Source organism: Penaeus chinensis, chromosome 6, assembly GCF_019202785.1.
Source record: "Penaeus chinensis breed Huanghai No. 1 chromosome 6, ASM1920278v2, whole genome shotgun sequence".
Lineage (NCBI taxonomy): Eukaryota > Metazoa > Arthropoda > Malacostraca > Decapoda > Penaeidae > Penaeus > Penaeus chinensis.
Window position 1 is genome coordinate 16,061,303 of NC_061824.1, and position 6,847 is coordinate 16,068,149.

The window sequence follows — 6,847 nt, forward strand, 5'->3', positions numbered from 1 at the left end:
CTACGCGCCAACGTCACTCCCCTCCCTCTGTCCCATTCTAAACCCTTTCCCCGCTCTCCCTTTACCCCGAGAACAATGCAGCTACGGACCTTTCAAAAGCAAACATTGCTTCATCCTGCTTCACCAATGCGGCGCGTCGCTGCATGAAAGCACTAGGTCTATTCGTAGTAAGAGCTTTAGGATATTGCATTGTAGCTCGCTCCAGGCAGATATCTAAATCTCATTTATATGAACTCATTTGTTCTTTCCTGTTTTTAGAAATCAGTGGAAGATTAAACAATAACAGTGAAATACTTGCTTCTCACATCAACAAGCAGAACAGCGCCATTTATCATCAATATCCTCTGGGCAGCAGGCGGAGGGGAGTTCGTGTGTTAGAGAAGAGTTTAACTGGCTCTGTGTAGAGCCGAGTTCAGCTCCGTTCAGCGACGCAGCTGGTAACAAGAGGGCAATTGAAGGAAGAAGCAAATTCACCAGCCGGAGGAACCTTTCGGTCCTGGGACAGAGTCGAAGGCTGACGTGGGACGCCGACCTACAGCGGGAACAACGACTGACCGAAGGATGGGAAGTCATTGTGTTTATTAGACATTGGAGGAAAGGAAGCTATGCGTTAAATGACATTTAGCCCAAGGACAAAAAGGAAAAAGAAAACAAACCGAGCACACACCGGATGTTCGAATTTGTTTTCCTGTCTAGATTTTTCCTGGTCTCTAGCATAGCTATTCATTAGCAGCAAGTAAATACTGATCTGATCATATGTGGCAGATGGTATGCTACGTCAACAGGTATCAAAGGGAAGGAGTGACTGGACGACAATCTCTGACTGGAGTAACTTCCTGTTCAACAGTAGTCACACTGCGCGACCTTGAAATCTAATGTTTCCCCGACTCCGGCGTATCAGATAAAGCAGTAGTCAGCCGTGGGAGGAACTGTCGGTACTATGAAACTTTAAAATCGCTCTCCTCTCATGAATCTATATAAGGTAACGATTACCTCAAACGACTGGAAAACTGTTTCTTAAACTATGTGTGGTATCTCTAGCGGCCCAGAAAAAGAATGGCAAACTCGTGAGTACCACTAAAATGTACATGTGGCAATATCAATAAGCATTTTTCTTGAACAAGTGGGGTCATCGTCGATGGTTTTGCAGCCTTTTCTTGTGTGGAGGTATATATTGTTTTCAGCAGAGAAATTACGAGTACAAGACATTTGCAGCGGCTCAAAGTGCCAGTGGGTCCTTTTAAACTTTCTGTTGATAAATGTGTCGTGACCTATTAAAAAAAAAAAAAAAAAAAAAAAAAAAAAAAAAAAAAAAATGAAAATACTGAGCAGCAACTTTTCACCGTAAAGTTTCAGTCATTCATGCTCCAGTGGGTAGACTTGCCCCGCCCTTTTCCGCATGCTATTCGTGGCATTATTCTATCACTTGGAAACGTTAAAGTTTCGCTCTTTTTGCTACACTCTACACTCTTAAGAAATATTTCACAGTGAGGTCATACATCCATTAGTCGGTCAAGTGAAGTGTCAGAGGTCTATCTGGTGTTCAAGGTTTGCATTTGGCCGACATCCGACAGAAATTGACGATAATAAAACAATGGGAGGCTAAGTGTGGCGACCTTCGCACAATGTTAGAGAAGGCCTCGCCGGGAAGGAGGTCAAGAAGGCTCCCCCGTAGTTGCTAGTTAATCCTAACGTACTTCACTCTCTATTCTTCCTCCATTATTCATATCAAAGAATAATATGCAAAAGGAAATTAATGCACATATGTTGCTATGCTACCCATGTATCGTAATTTGTAAAATCAAAAACAAAGGACAAACAAACTAAGCGGTGTTCGCGTGAAAAACGGTCAAATCCATTGTCAGGGAAATTATTTTCGTGGATTTTGTCCCTCGCTATTTTCTCTTGTTCTTGATGCGACGCAGAAACTTTCACAAAACTTGTCGGAGACTGAAAACGTGCGTTGTTATTGTAACGTACTATGATCCCACTTCCAAAATAGAGACTCAGATCGGCTCACGAATACTATATGGTGCTATGGAGGGTTTTGCCATAACGTTCACTTTCGAATCTCACGATCAACATATCACACCCTAAAGAACACCAAACATCAACACGAACTACCAAAGTCACCTTTCCGAAATCACATTAACGAAATAATAAATGTAGCACGTTAAAAAAAAACTATTCACAAGGAGAGAGTTTTGAGCGTCCTTCTCCTCCCACGACCAGCGTAGGACTGCTGACAAAATAGCTGAGGCTACCTGGCCTGGGGAAGGACGCGGGGATTCCTTAGCGTCATTCGTCGAGGCGACGGGAGGGCGGGGCATGTACACACGTACACAAACACACACACTGTATGTGTGTATATATATATATATATATATATATATATATATATATTCATTCGTATATATATATATTCATATATATATATATGTATATGTGTATGTATGTATGTATGTATATGTATGTATGTATGTATGTATGTATGTATGTATGTATGTATGTATGTATGTATGTATGTATGTATGTATGTGTATATATATGTATGTATGTATGTATGTATGTATGTATGTAAACGGACACACACACATATAGATATAGATATAGATGTATATACATCATATATATATATATTTATACATATATGTACATATGTGTATATATACATATCACATAAGTGTGTGTGTGTATGTATATATATACATATATGTACATACGTGTGTGTGTGTATATACACATATATGTACATATGCTTATATATATATATATATATATATATATATATATATATATATATATACTCACACACACATATGTACGTGTGTGTATATATACATATATGTACATGTGTGTATATATGTACATATATATATATACATATATATATATACATTATATATACACATATATATGTACATATATGTGTATATATATTTATATATACACACATGCATACATTTATGTGTATATATATATATATCTGTGTGTGTGTGTGTGTGTGTGTGTGCACACGCGCACAGACACATATATATACATATATATATATATATATATATATATATATATATATGTACATATATATGTATATGTATATATATGCATATATGTAAATGTATGTATATATATATATGTATGTATATGTGTGTGTGTATATATATATGTATATATACATAATCACATACGTATACATGTAAACATATGTGTATATATATATATATAAACATATATCTATATATCTATGTATATATATACATATATATACATATATCTATATATCTATGTATATATATATGTATATATATACATATATATATGTCTATGTATATATATGTATATATATACACGTGTGCATACATTCTCTCTCTCTCTCTCTCTCTCTCTCTCTCTCTCTCTCTCTCTCTCTCTCTCTCTCTCTCTCTCTCTCTCTCTCTCTCTCTCCCTCCCTCTCTCTCTCTCTCTCTCTCTCTCTCTCTCTCTCTCTCTCTCTCTCTTTTCCAGTCAATGCCTCGTCACCATAGCCAGAGGCCGTGCATTGTGATATCTCGTGACCTTGACTTGTCCTTAAAGAATTCGTGTTACCTTGATAATTAAGGTTTTCACATACCAGCACCAGTGCGTGAACATTTTCTCGTAATCATTGGGCCTGAAAGTGAAGTGATCTAAATAATATACAGTAAAAGAAAAGAAGTGAAAAAACTGGCAAGTCAGGTCGGGCCCTGTGTGTTCGGGGAATGACCCCACTCGCCAACCCCAACACCAGCTGCAGCACCGACCCCAACACCAGCTGCAGCATCGACCCCAACATCAGCTGTAGCATCGACCCCACCGCCAGCTGCAGCACCGACCCCGACACCAGCTGCAGCACTGACCCCAGCTCCAGGTCAGTCCTCACTACAGCAGAGCAAGCAAGAATCCAACAGTGAAATGAAGGATCTGTCATAAATGCTGCTCAAGCAGATGGAGTAGATGGTGTTTATGGTGCAGCAACAAATGGTTCAGCAATCCCAGTTCCAGGAAAGGATATTTGCGTTCCTCCTCGATCAACAGTATCCTCATCCTGCAGTGAGCCTTGGAAATGGTCAAGTGATAAGTGATGGTTCCAAATAATGTTTTGAAATGCATTACCTGGAACATTGACAGTTTACAGAAATGCAAGGCAGTATCTTCACTATGTTGATGTGTGTTGACTTCAGGATACACATATGACAAACCTGATATTACTAATCCTTCTACAAGAGGGCTTACATTAAGAATATTACTCCATCAAAGGTGATCAATGACAAACGTGACAACACATTTGCCGAATATCTTGGTGTTAAAATATTTATTGATGGTTAAACTATCACCATTATTAATGTGTATAACCCACATGATATTGTGGGGGGATTTTAATGCTCGGCATCCTCTCCTGGGCTGTGGGGGAAACACCGTAGGTTTATTATGACTCTCCAAACCACTAGTGACTCTATACAACTGTTATAACCTTTAGGAAAGATTCATGACTTAGGTGGCAAATATAGCTCTATACGATCGGCACACTCCCAAGCACTACGAAAGTCATCCCATTCTGTCAGTGATTATAAGGCGTAAGTATAACCCTCCTACTTTACAAAAGCCCGCCCCAGCCACGCTACTAAACATCATGATGAGTTTATTAAAGGGATCGGCTGCTGGTATGAAGACTTTACTCCTACCAGCCTTGATAATTTTAATGAAATTCTCTGTTAGCAAGTTGGTAACATCATTAACCAACTCCACCTATGAAACCTTGACAACCATAGGTCTCCATCCTCCAAAGGCAAACGAGAACAATACCTGAACAAAAGTCGTGAAATAAGGCTACTTAGAAAGCTTATAAAGTCTACAGTAAATCAGGTAAAGCACTTACTTAGCTAGGGACCTTGAGGTAATGAGGTAATAACTGTATATATCGATTGGCTCCACGACTCCCATGAATAATGTGTGGAGAGGAATCAACAAGATTAAAGGCAATGCATACAATGTGACTCCCCACCCTCATCCAGAAAGGCTAGCTTTGTCACTCCTCAGTAAATTATAATCTTCCATTATCCATACGCAGTTGCCTCTTTAAGTTAAAACAGAGAAATTACATTGACTATCAGGGCCAACTTTTAGAGGAGGCTGATGCCCCATTTACAAGTCATGAACTTGTATAGTAAATGCACTATTCATACATCATCTGACTCCTTCCAAAGGTACAGGTAAAGGGAAGAAATCCTCTTCTTGATCTCTTTAACTTAACATATTCTTCGGGCATCTTGCCCACTACCTGGAAACAAGCTACCATTATTCCCATCCCAAAACCAGTATACCCTGATGAATTTGGACCAATTTTTCTGACATCCTTGCTCTTTAAACCTGTGAAAGATTTCTCACTCGTCTGCTCCACCAGATCAAAGATCAAATTCATCCATCAGTCTTTGGTTTCAGAAAAGGGAAAGGAACACAAATGTTTTTAGCCCAGTAACCAAATGAAAGTAATGCACAGTCTTCTTCGTAGATTTTAAAAGAGCATTCGACAGAGCCTCTCCTACTACAATCCTTCATGAATTAACTATTCTAGGAATTAAGGGCAAGATGGAGTATTGTCCCCTTCATTATTTAAAATCCTTATACACTCGTTTTGCAAACTCAACAGTGAGTTAGGAGACCTATGCAGCATCACATCCTATGCTGATGACATTTTTATTCAGGTCTTCGATAGGGGGGAATATGTTTTCCAGAAGTTCAGCAAAAGGTGTGCTTCCCTTGGACTCACAGTCAACCCTATCAAGACTAAGTACATTTTCAAATCTCATAAATTGCCATACATTCCAAGGTTAGGTGGATAAGTTATTGCAAAAATTGACACCTATAAATATATTGGTGTCATGGTGATTGCTCCCCACCTCATGTCCCACAATTCTCGCTTCACACGAGAAATTGTTCAAAACATCAGAGCGTTGCTTGGAACGTTTAAGACATTTACAATATATAAATTACAGATACATAGGTGCCTCCCTATGAGCCTTAAGGTTGATGTACATATCACTTGTTAGATCCATGATAGACTATGAGAGCCTAGTTCTTAGTATGTTGCCACAGAATTGTCTCAGACCTCTTGAAGTCTTATAAAAAAGTCTATGAGAATCATTCTTGGCTGCCCAATAACTGCTAAAGTTCTTAAGGAAAGAGCTAGATTTCCCTTCCATTCACAGTCGTATCACCCAGCTCAACACCATACTCGGCATCAGACTTCTGCAGCTTCAATTCAGACAAATTTCCCTTGCTTTGTCCAAATGAGATTAATTACAGAGTTCGATATGCCCGGCGCCCTCGATACTCCAATCTGATACAGTTAAACCTAGAATGGAAGGCCAAAACGGCCCAACTATTCTCAGCTTCAATGTGTGGAACATTGATGCTGTTAACATCCCAGAAGCAACACTTACTGCACCATGACATAGATCACACGCATATGTTCATATTGACAAATCAACAGGGCCTAAATCCATGACTTCAGGAACAGAATTGAAAGGCCATTACCTGAAATATATAGATGAAATTCTCCATCCCTCCTCATGGTACCCCCCTCCACTTGCAATTTATTGTGATGCCTGTACCTGGTACTCACGGAGCAGCTGGGATTGGCGTAGTAATTCCTGACATTTCTCTCAAAGAAAATGTACGAATTTCCAACTGCTCAAGCACAACTGATTCCGAGTCAGTAGCCATATACCATGCCATCAAAAAAGGTAGTAGTGAACAGTCACGACACCTAGCTGCCTTCTCTGACAGTCAGGGTGCACTCTATAGACTTATTGCATTTAGTCCAGGGAAC